We start from the raw sequence: 12,509 nt of genomic DNA, 5'->3' as shown, positions 1-12,509 counted from the left end.
AATTCGTTGTCCATGTACAAAATGAGCAAAGAATTGTTTGCTCATTTATCAAATGAGCACATAATTCTTTGCTCATTTATCAGACGAGCAAACAAACCTTTGCTCAGATATCAAATGAGCAACAATTCTTTGTTCATTTTGTCAAGTGAGCAAACAATTCTTTGTTGATTTATCAAATGAGCTGATTAAAAATTTATAACATAGAAAATGATTTAAAACATATGATAAACCTATTAGCTCAATTTGTAGAGCACTATGCAAATGCATAGGGGATGTAGGTTCAATTCCTACATAGGTTATCTCTATAAACAAAATTAATTAAAAAAAAAATCGTACTGAATTATATGAGCAAAAAAAATGGTTTGAAATTGATTTATAACTATATAAACTTTGTTACAATTAACTCTCATACAAACTTGTGTCTCTACATTACATTAATGAACATACGTGGGATTCGAACCCATATCTTTTGTGCATTTGCACAATGCTCTACCCTTGAGCTAGTAGGCTAACATATTTAAAACATTCAAACACACTCACAAATGAGCATTAATTTGAAAAAATGAGCAAGAATCATTTGCTCATTTGACAAATGAGCATTAAATAGTTTGCTCATTTGACAAAGGAGCATTGAAATTTTTTGCTCATTTTGACAAATTATTTGCTTATTTTTGACAAATTAGTAAAGAATAAATATTAATTTTTGACAAAATGTGATTCTTCCTAAAGTCAACTTGTCTTATGCAGACAAGGACACAAATAGTAACTAACATCAAAATAGTAACCAATAAAAAGCATATCAACTTCAGTCTTCTCTACCGTGAATGCTCTTGGATTGCTTCCCCGTGGGGATGCTACTAAGATTATATCATTGGCGACTAGCTTTCTTAAGTTGCAACAGTAGCTTTCTTCAACCTTTTTTTTCTTTTGACCAATTTGTTTAACAGATTCAATAGTATTTACTTCACTTGAAATAATTGAGAGGCTATATACTTCGAACAAAATTTTTCAATGATTATGACCTGCAAACAAATCAAAAGTGTAAGGAGAAAGAGAAAAAAAATGAAGCAATAAAATGAAACTACAAAATCACATTACTCGTTGTTTATCATATTGATTTCATTAGTCATCGGAATGTTATGAGGTTGAACAAATTAGCTATTAAATAAACTTGCAACAATTGATTCTATCATTGAATCATATGGATCTTTGGCTATTATTTATTGAACATATAGTTCGTACAAATGAGCAAAAGAGTTAGTTGCTCATTTCACAAATGAGCAAACATTTCTTTAATTATTCATTAAATCATAAAGCATTTCTTTGCTCATTTGTAAAATGAGCAACCATTAGTTTGCTCATTTGTCAAATAAGCAAATAATTAGTTACTTATTTGTAAAATAAGCAAACATTTCTTTGATCATTAGTTGCTTATTTTACAAATTAGTTAGGTTCTAATTTAGCAAATGAGCAAAAACTTAGTTGTTGCTCATTTGTTAAATGAGCAAATGATTAGTTGCTCATTTGTCAAATGAGCAAACATTTCTTTAATCATTCATTAAATCAACAAGCATTTCTTTGCTCATTTGTGAAATGAGCAACCATTAGTTTGCTCATTTGTCAAATAAGCAAATAATTAGTTACTCATTTGTAAAATAGGCAAACATTTCTTTGATCATTTGGGAAATGAGCAATCAAATTTTTGATCATTTGGAAAATGAGCAATCAATTTTTTACTCATTTAACAAATGAGCAAATAGTTAGTTGCTCATTTGTCAAATGAGCAAATAATTAGTTGCTCACTTGTCAAATGAGCAAATACTTAGTTGCTAATTTAACAAATAAGCAAAAACTTAGTTGCTCATTTGCCAAATGAGCAAATAGTTAGTTGCTCGTTTGTCTAATGAGCAAACATTTCTTTAATCATTCATTACATCAACAAGTGTTTCTTTGCTCATTTGTGAAATGAGCAATCAATTATTTTCTCACTTGACAAATAAGCAAATATTTCTTTACTCATTTGAATAATGAATTATTTGTTCATTTGACAAATGAGCATTGAATTGTTCAAATGAGGAAACAATTATTTGCTCATTTGACAAATGCGTATTGAATTGTTCAAATGAACAAAAAGGTCATTTTGTTTTGTATACTATAGATGGAAAACGGTTTATGATCCCTTTGTCATATTTGAAGAGCGAGGTGTTTAGGGAGCTGTTTCGGATGGCAAAAGAAGAGTTTGTGAGAGTGTGTATCAACTAGAAGTACCTGTAGAAACTACCTATTTTAGGAAGCTCTTGGCAACAAAGTATTTGTTCTAAGGAAGGGAGAATTAAAGCTTTATGCTGGTCAGCCACTTGCTGATGTTGAGGTTGCTTTGAGGTCATTGGTAAAATGAGCATCAACAGTCAATTTTGCTCACATTTATGCTAACTACTTTGGGAAGCTTGTTCTACTTATGTTGTTCTATAATAAATCAATTTTACAAAACGCAACAACAAGAAACAAGACCACCACACTCAACTAGAAAAACTACATGCTAAGAAAACAAGCCATCCCAAATAATCAACATTTATAGCAGCAGTACAATAAAATAGGACTCTCCATCAAGCAACAACTAAGCATGAACACTTACAGTAGATTCTGCAGCACAAGCAAGAAGCAAATTTTGATTTTACAAACTTGTAACCACAACAAGAAACAACAAAAGAAATTAATAAAAGGAAAACAATTTGTCTACAACAATAATCTTCATTCCAAGTAATTCTATAGATAGGTAGAAGCAAGCATTATATTTAACTGATTTGAAGAACTAATAGGCCCTAAAACAGGATCATGTCAAACATAAACATTAAGAACACAATACATGAGCAAAACCTCCTCACCTACTCACCATCGCCACCGTAGGAGACCCACTCGAAATTTTGAAAACCTCCTCACCTCATTCTTCCGACCAGTCTACCACTGCCCACCACGGAACCACCCTCCTCCAAACCCACACATAATCCCACCCACAAAGACCCACGTCCAGCCAACCACAACTCCACCCACCCAACCCGTACATCAACTCTCCCTCATTGCTAATCACACCCACCACCAACAACAATGCCCCCTTGCCCAACCCACTACTCCCTCCTAAACTCATAAACACCAAGAACCGCATTAAGTAAGCTGCTGCTGCGACTCTAATCAATCAGATCATCATTCTATCAAATCACATAAAACCATTTTAATCATACAATTCGCCTAATTAGTTAAAAAAAATTTAGTTGTTGAGGAGATAATTCGTAACAATTAAAGGCAAAAGCTCCAAAATTAATAAGTCTTTTTAGTTTGAAGAAGAATTGATGAAGAATCAAAGCAAATAGCAGTTGAAAGGGACTAGAGAAATTGAAGGAGGAGAGAGAAAATGGAGTGTTGAATGAAGGAGGAGAGAGAAAACGCTAGAAAATTATATTTGAAATTATGTTTGATGGGATAAATTGTAGCCATTAGATGCAATTGATCCAACGGTTGTAACATGTCCGCACATATAATAGGGTTCTCACTTAAGGAATGTGGTCTCATATGATCTCATTTCTCTCTCTCTCTCTCTCTCTCTATATATATATATATATAGGGGAGGGATCCGGTAAGAACCCTTCTTTATGTTCTAAACTTTTTTCTGCTTATGTTCTAAAGTTTTCCTATGTTCTAAATCTGTTTTACTATATTCTATATTATTTTTTCAGCTTATGTTCTAAAATTTTTCCTAGGTTTTAAATTATTTTTTCAGCTTATGTTCTAAATTTTTTCTTATGTTCTAAATTATTTTTCATATGTTCTAAATATTTGTTAGTTTATGTTCTAAATTTTCCTATGTTCGAAATTTTTTTTTTCCTATATTCAATATTATTTTTTCCGCTTATGTTCTAAATTATATTTTTCAACTTATGTTCTAAATTTTTTTCCTATGTTCTAAATTATTTTTTCAGCTTATGTTCTATATTAGTTTTCATATGTTCTAAATGTTTGTTTGTTTATATTCTAAATTTTTCCTATGTTCTAATTTTTTTTTCCTATATTCTATATTATATTTTCAGCATATGTTCTAAATTTTTTCCTATGTTCTAAATTATTTTTCATATGTTTTAAATGTTTGTTTGTTTATGTTCTAAATTTTTCCTATGCTCTAAATTTTTTTTCTTATATTCTATATTATTTTTTCAGCTTATGTTCTAAATTTTTTCCTATGTTCTAAATTATTTTTTCAGCTTATGTTTTATAATTTTTTCCTATGTTCTAAATTATTTTTCCTATGTTCTAAATGTTTGTTTGCTTATGTTCTAAATTTTTCCTACGTTCTAAATTTTTTTCCTATATTCTAAAATTTTTCTTATGTTCTAAATTTTTTCCTATGTCCTAAATCATTTTTTTAGCTTATGTTTTAAATTTTCCTATGTTCGAAATTATTTTTTCAGTTTATGTTCTAAATTTTTTCCTATGTTCTAAATTATTTTTCATATAATCTAAATGTTTTTTTTTGTTTATGTTCTAAATTTTCCTATGCTCTAAATTTTTTTCCTATATTTTATATTATTTTTTTAGGTTATGTTCTAAATTTTTTCCTATTTTCTAAATTATTTTTTCAGGTTATGTTCTAAATTTTTTCCTTTGTTCTAAATTATTTTTAATATAATCTAAATGTTTTTTTTGTTTATGTTCTAAATTTTTCCTATGCTCTAAATTTTTTTTCCTATATTCTATATTATTTTTCATGTTATGTTCTAAATTTTTTCCTATTTTCTAAATTATTTTTTCAGCTTATGTTCTAAATTTTTTCCTTTGTTCTAAATTATTTTTCCTATGTTCTAAATGTTTGTTTGCTTATGTTCTAAATTTTTCCTATGTTCTAAATTTTTTTCCTATATTTTGAAATTTTCCTTATGTTCTAAATTTTTTCTTATGTTCTAAATTCTTTCCAACGTTCTAAATTTTTTCCTATGTTCTAATTTTTTTCCTATGTTCTATACTATGTATTATGTTACAAAATTTTTCTACCTATATTCTAATTTTTTTCCCTATATTTTATAAATGAACCTACGTGGGATTCGAACCCACATCTTATGTGCATTTGCACAATGCTCTCCCGTTGAGCTTGTAGGCTAATGTATATAAAAACTTTAAACTACAAAATTACTAAAAACTAAATAAAAAAAATCTCAAAAGTAAATTACACATAAGCTGGTTACGACATAGAAATGACTAGCTGAATATATGTAGTGATATTTTAGAACACATGCAATAAAAGTTTGAACATGTACCAATATTAATCGAAAAAATTGATTATATTCTTTAGAACATAGTAAGATAACTTTAGAATATATAAAACATAGTAGAGAGAAAACTTTAGAACATGAAAGGATAAACTTTAGAACATATAGGCTAAATTTTAGAGTATAAAGGGAAACTTTAAAAAAATATAGGGTAAACTTTAGAACATAAAGAGTAAAATTTAAAACATATAGAAAAACTTTAATACATAAAAGGATAACTTTCACTAGTAGAAAAGTGTAAATCGGCACCAGTTCAAAACCGGTGTTGATTTTGGGGAGAAATATCAAGCTAAAGTAAAAGTAATTTGTATTATGCATGTAAGACTATAAGAGTATTGGCTAGTGTGAGTAAATAAAACAAAAGGTGTTGCAATACTTCTGAAATAATCCGTGCAATTAGATTTAGTGGTTACTAAGCTTTCATGAAGCATGGGACACATTTTGGCAAAGTTAATAATCAGTAAACAATAATATAGCCCCACTTCATGCAAAGGAACATTATAATATATGACAGCAACACAAGAAAAGCAAGACAAAGAAAAGGAAACCAAAGTTGTGCTAACAAAAGTTCTTGGATTAGTTTACCCTTTGTGTGTGAAGATATCAGCATCAAGCAATAAGAGTGAGCTATTGCTTCAAAGTTTAATGATAATTTATCTGAAAGATTGGCCAGTATTCAAAAGACAGAAAGCAATTGCACAACTGATCTTCACTCAGCTTTATTATATAAGTTTCCTGTAATAATTAAAGTCATTAGAAACACCTCAATAAAAGTTCCTGCACTACTTGAAAATCAGTCCAAATTAACCAATTAAAAATCACAATTAATTCCACCCATTTTACAATTTACATAACACAAGGTCTGCTTAAAACCAACCATTATCACTCAATTTGTTACTAAGCTGAATGATGTGGAGTGAACCCAAATATCAATCAAATAATAAACAGTAAAAGAATGAATTGCTGCCCATTCCTAGCTTAATTTTATTGCTGCCTATAAAGACAAAATTGAGTGGAAATGAAACTCCATGGAAAAGCATTTATACGATACCATTCCTAGCTTAATTTTATTGCTGCCCAAACACAAAAACAAACTAATCTTGACAACTATGAAACCACAATTAAGCAAAATCGATCTAAATAAATCGAACAAAAATTTAAAAAAATTTAAAAAAATAAAAAAAAAAACCCAAACTGATGAATTGCAATTTTCGAACAGATAAATAATGAACAAAGAAACTAAAAAAATTGAATAGAAATCGCAAAAAAGAAACAAAAATCGCAAAGGAAATCGAACAAAAATCGCATAAAAATCAGGAAAAAAATTTCACAGGAAATCGCAAAAAAAAAAAAAAAAGAAATAATATAAAGCAACACAATCGAACACATAAATTCAATAATAGAGAGAATAGTAATCATAAGTATAGAATAGCAAACCTTAATTTCTTAAAGTTAACCCTAATTTCTTGAACGAATTTGCAGCCAAAATTATGAGAGAAAAGGGAGAGAGAAAGATGTATCAAGGCTAGACTCTAGAGAAGTAGAGAGAGAGATTATGCGTGGAAGAGGAAGGGTTGGGATAAGTTTCCCTTAAAATTACTAAAATGCCATTACTACTATATTCATTTTGGGCGGTCCGATCTACACGAATTCTACGGTTCAGATTGGTTCTTATATAATATTGGGTTCTTATACAGAGGAGAATTCTTACATGAGCATTCCTCTATATATATATATATATATATATATATAGGGGAGGGATCCGGTAAGAACCCCTCCTTATATAAGAACCCTAGTTATATAAGAACCAATCTCAGCCGTAGGATTAAGGTAATTTAGACGGTTAAGATTAAAACACGTATTTTTCCTTATACCCTCTACCAACCGATCAAAATTTTCTCTCTCCTCTAACTTTCTCTCTCTTCGTGTTCATCACATTCTCTCTCTGCAAACCCCAAAAATCTCCATAGAAATTGCAATTTGAAGGATTTTCGACTCAGGTTTGTTTTTTTTTTCGATTTTGTTCAAATTTCCATGAACTTAGCATGATGTTCATAGATTTTGCGATTTTTTGATTTGATTTTTGCGATTTTATGTTTCCGATTTTTTGATTTGATTTTGCGATTTTGTGATTTGATATTTGCGTTTTTCTGTTTTGATTTTAATGAATTTCGCATGGAGTTTGATTTTTTTGAGTTCGATTTTTTCAAATTTCGCGTTCGAATTTAGGGTTCTTTTTTTGCGGATTTAGGATTCTAATTTAGGGTATTCGAATTTAGGATTTAGGATTCAACACACAACAAACCGCTTGTATAGCACAATGATTATATTAGTGGCTTTGCAGCCATTTTTCCCTGCTTATATTCATTGAATCATTGCTGTAATGCTCTGTATCAATTTTGATTCATTGATTAAATATATCAGGTTTTGGGTAATTAAACTCGTGTTATTAAAATTGAAAAGCATTTATTTTTTTCCTTTTTTTGTTGGTCATTAGTTCAGTTCATAGCAGTAGTCATCCAAATTATGGTGTAACAACTACTTGTGTATAATGCCTACCCCGATACACTCAAGAATAAGAATAAGTTCTGTTAAAAATTGTTTGTTAAGTAAACAATTCAGGCTAAACAAAACTTTTAAACTCGATTAATGAGCAAGCATAGCTTGAACAACTTGGCATTACTTGTTCTGCTTGCATCAATTCGTCATGTCTAAAAACAAATCTGGCTTATTCTCTATGTTCTATTTTTTCTTATTTTTGCGGATCTATAGTTCGAATTTAGGGTTCAATTTTTGCTGATTTTTTCGAATTTTGATTTCGAAATTGGTGATGTTGGTGCGATTGCCCCTGCTTGTAGGGGTTGTGGTGTGGTGGTTGATTTATGCAACAACAGCTAATTGGTTAGGGGTTGTTGGTTGTGAACTTGTGATTGCAGGGCTGAAAATAAACTTTAGAACATAGGTAGAAAAAATTTGGAACATAGAAAAAAATTAGAACATAGGTTGAAATAATTTAGAACATGGTGTTGATCTTTCCACGTTGTTCCTGTCGATATGTTTATAGAATGTCAATGTTATGATCTAAAATACACTTTTAAGATACGCAAGCAACTGACATAGCTTAGCATGTTCTAAACTCTTTTTAAGCATGTTCTAAACTCTTTTAGAACATGGTGTTGATCATTGTGGAAATATATGAAGTAACCAGCATTATTCGTTCAACACTTCTGGTTATTCTCCATTTTGTTTTATGGGAAGTTTTGAAGCTACATGTGGTGCTCTTCCATTCTGGTCTAGACTGGTCCTCTTCTCTTTTGTGAACTATAATGATTTGGTGTTGACTGTTGTTGCCTAGCTGGGTTTGCTCTTTTCTGTTTCTTGCTCCTATCTGTGTCCTGCTCCAGCTTTCCTGCTTTGTGCTGTTATGTGCAGCTGTTGCTTGGTGTGCAGGCTGGCTTTCTCTGTTTCAGGCTGCTGTTTGTGGTGCTGGTTCAGGCTGTGATGCCTGCCTTGCTGTGTGTTGCTAGCTGTTTCCTGGTGCTGCTGGTGCTGTTCTTGGTGTTAGCAGCCTAGTCTCCTGCTAGCTGCTGTTTCTTTGTGCTGTGTTGCTGTCTGGTGCTGCAGCTGGCCTTCTGGGCTCGGGTTGTTGCTGTTGTCCGTTTGGTGGTGCAGCTGGTCTGCTGAGGTCTGTTTCTGGTTGCTGCTGCTGTTGTAGGTTGGTGTTGCTGGTTCCACTTGCTGCTGCTGTTTCTGCTTGCTGTTATTGCTGTTTCCTGTTTTTGTTCGGGTTTTTTTTGGCAGTTTCTAGGCGTTGGTGTTTTGGTTTCTATTTGTTATTTTATCTTTGGCCTTTTCTTTTGTTCCCCATTTCTGGCAATAATAAAGAGTATAGTTCATTCTATATTATGGGACTGCTTTAGCCTTCATTTTTGTGTTGTCGATATTCTTCGCATTCAACTGTCTTGTTTTGGTAGGACAATAAGCTGGTGCATTCGAAAGTCTGAGCCTCTTATTGGAATTCCAATGGTTAAGGTGATGACTTCCCGTCTTGGGTCAGTAAACACAATGAACTGTCAATTAAACTTTCAGTTGTGTGTTGCAGGGATTATGCTCATTCAGGAGCGGCATGTTTAATTATGCTTAACTAAACCTAGATTATGTAACGGTAATGACACGATTGGAGCATTGTCTCATATTAGGGAAAGGTTAATTCACGGCTAACCTTTGATTCAAATACACCTAATTCCTACATTGAGTGCCGTTACTTACTCGTTACATTCTACTATCCCAAATTTTGCACAAATTATTGACATTGTTACTAATAAAACTTTAGAACATAGTTAGTAAAAATTTAGAACATAGAAAAGAAAAACAACTTTAGAACATAAGTAGACTAAATTTAGAATATAGGCAAAACAATTTAGAACATAGGTAAAAGAATATTTAGAACATAGGAAAAAAAAAACTTTAGAACATAGGTAGAAAAAACTTTAGAACATAGGTGTAGAATATACGAACAACTTTAGAACATAGGAAAAATTTGGAACATAAGAAAATGATTTGCAACATAGTAAAAATTTAGAACATAGGAATATAGAACATTGGGAAAAAAAAAAAGATCATAGGAAAAAAAATTGGAAATTTAGAATATTGGGAAAAAAAAAAGAGCATAGAAAATAAGTTTAGAACATATACTAAAAATTTAGAACATACGGTGAAAAAAATTAGAACATAAGGTAAAAATTTAGAACATATGATAAAGTTTAGAACATAGATAGAAAAAATTTAGAACGTACGGAAAAAAAAATAGAAAATAGGTAGAAAAATTTTTGAACATAGGATAAAATTTAGAGCATACAGAAAAAATTTAGAGCATATGAAAAAAATTTAGAACATACGAAATAAATTTAGAACATAGACAAAAAAATTTGAATATAAGATATATATTTAGAACATGGACAGAAAACTTTAGAACATAAACAATAAAATGTAGAACATAGGAAAATAGTTTAGAACATACATATATTTAGAGCTTAGATTGAAAAATTTAGAGCTTAAGCAATAAATTTTAGAACATATGCAAATAATATTTAGAACATATGATAAAACCTATTAGCTCAATTGGAAGAGCATTATGCAAATGCATAGAGGATGTAGGTTCAATTCCTTCATAGGTTATCTTTATAAATAACTAAAAAAAACTTTAAATGTTTTTTTTTTTAAAAAAAATCCAATAAAACAAATTAAATTAGCACTAAGTTATATGAGCAGAAAATAAGTAGACTAAATTTTGAACATAGGAAAAAAAAAAACTTTAGAACATAAGTAGACTAAATTTAGAACATAGGAAAAAACAAATTTAGAACATAGGTAAAAGAATATTTAGAACATAAGAAAAAAAAAAAAACTTTAGAACATAGGTATACTTAGGTTAATTGATTAGCATTATTATACTTCGTATCAATGTTCTAAATTACATGTTCGATTATTCATGATCATGTTCTAAATTTAAGTGTCGTATGTTCTAAATTTAGGTGTCGTATGTTCTAAAGATGTTCTGGCTGGGTGCGGCATGTAGAGGAAGTTCAGGGGAGATCCTTTTGTGTGCTGCGTTTCAGAGCTTAGAAAAGTGGTAATCGGGGGTGGGGGAAGCCAAGGCTGTTTTCTAGGGGCTACATATGGCGAAGGGGACTGAATTCATATTATGAAGGTTCCAAATGCTCGTTTTTTATGTAGTTTGTGCTGCTAAATGGTAAACATTTGTGGTTGAAATTGTGGAATTACGTAGGATGTTGTTATGAAGTGAAAAAGGTTCCAAATGCTCGTTATTTACCAGAAAAGAAATAAGATATGAGGAATATCCTGCAATATTCTTAGATACTCGATTTTTACAGATAATTAAGCTCAAAACCTTTGAAATTTATGTGATTTCCCTACTCAAATCACCCAAACTCCAACCCAAGTCCCCTTACTCTTTCTCTCAACTTCAAAATTTTGCTCTGATTTCTGATTTTATACCAGGTATTATTTCTTTCTCTAAACTTGTTAATTATACCATAATTGAAGCTTTTTAATCCAATTGATTTGACAAATTTAAGCTATAATGTGTTACTTGAATTCAGAATACTTAAAAATGTAATGGGTTGTTGAAAGATTTGTGTTTTATGAGTTGTTTGTTGTCATTTGTTTATGCCTGCTACTTGTTTGCTAATTTGTCTGTGTGAAAAAGGTTCCAAATGCTCATTTTTTCTGTAGTCTGTGCTGCTAAATGCTAAATACGAAGGGGACTAAATTCATTTTATGAAGTGAAAACCCTCCCGGAGTGGATTAGGAAACTCACCCACCTACACTGCCTTTCAATTAGAAACTGTCCAGACTTAATAACACTTCCTGAGTCACTTTGTGACCTATCTGCTTTACAAAGGCTTTAGATTTAATGTTGCCCACTGCTCAAACCATTTCCCAATTCTGTAGGTGGCATGGGGTCTTTAAAACAGCTTAAGGTTCCACAATGTCCAAAGCTATTTAAAAGATGGAGGACAGATGGTGAGGATTCTTCTATCATACTAAAGGTCCCTTATCTCATTTTTAATGACTGATGTATGTATAGCCTTTTTTTGTGTGTATAATTGTATATAATTGTACAATTTTTGGTTTTAGATTACTAATTTCTCAGTTTCCGACTACCCATATTTCATTATGTGGTGTACTCGTGTTTATATATGATGTCTACTCATTTTTATATTAGTTTATATGAATAAGCTAATATTACTAGAATACCCATATTTCATTATGTTGGTTTGGTTTGGTTTTGCAACTAATTATGCAATTTTCAGAACGGAATCAATGGATGAACATCCAACTCTATATTTTCCTCTGTCAGACTGATTGTAATTTATTTGATAATACTTCCTAGTAGTAGTTGTGTTGGGTAATTTGTAAGCATGTGTTGGGTAATTTATGAGCTATGGTGGTTGTTGTAGTAATAATGGAGGCATTTGAGTTTCTACATGTGATTGTTTTCCTCTGCTTCTATGGGAGGGCGTTGATCTATATCAAAAAACTATTAGCTCAAATGGTAGAGCACTATGCAAATGCAGAGATGATGTAGGTTCGAATCCTACATAGACTATATTTATAAATAACAAAAAAAAAAAAAAACTTTAAAACATAGGTAGTAAAAATTTAGAACAT

At 30.8% G+C, this 12,509-nt stretch overlaps 1 long non-coding RNA gene across 1 annotated transcript; it reads right to left on the bottom strand.

Annotated features, from left to right (window-relative positions):
• Positions 1-645: 645 nt before the first annotated feature.
• On the bottom strand, positions 646-6,992 carry LOC110684991. Its single transcript, XR_002503901.1, has 3 exons — positions 6,753-6,992; positions 5,901-6,050; positions 646-1,022 (listed from the first exon to the last, which is right to left on the bottom strand). It is a non-coding gene; the product is annotated as an uncharacterized LOC110684991 (long non-coding RNA).
• Positions 6,993-12,509: the final 5,517 nt, after the last annotated feature.

This window comes from Chenopodium quinoa, unplaced genomic scaffold (assembly GCF_001683475.1).
Source record: "Chenopodium quinoa cultivar QQ74 unplaced genomic scaffold, ASM168347v1, whole genome shotgun sequence".
NCBI classification, from domain to species: Eukaryota; Viridiplantae; Streptophyta; class Magnoliopsida; order Caryophyllales; family Amaranthaceae; genus Chenopodium; species Chenopodium quinoa.
Note: the sequence above shows the minus strand (reverse complement) of the source record. Positions and strands in the feature narration are given on the sequence as shown.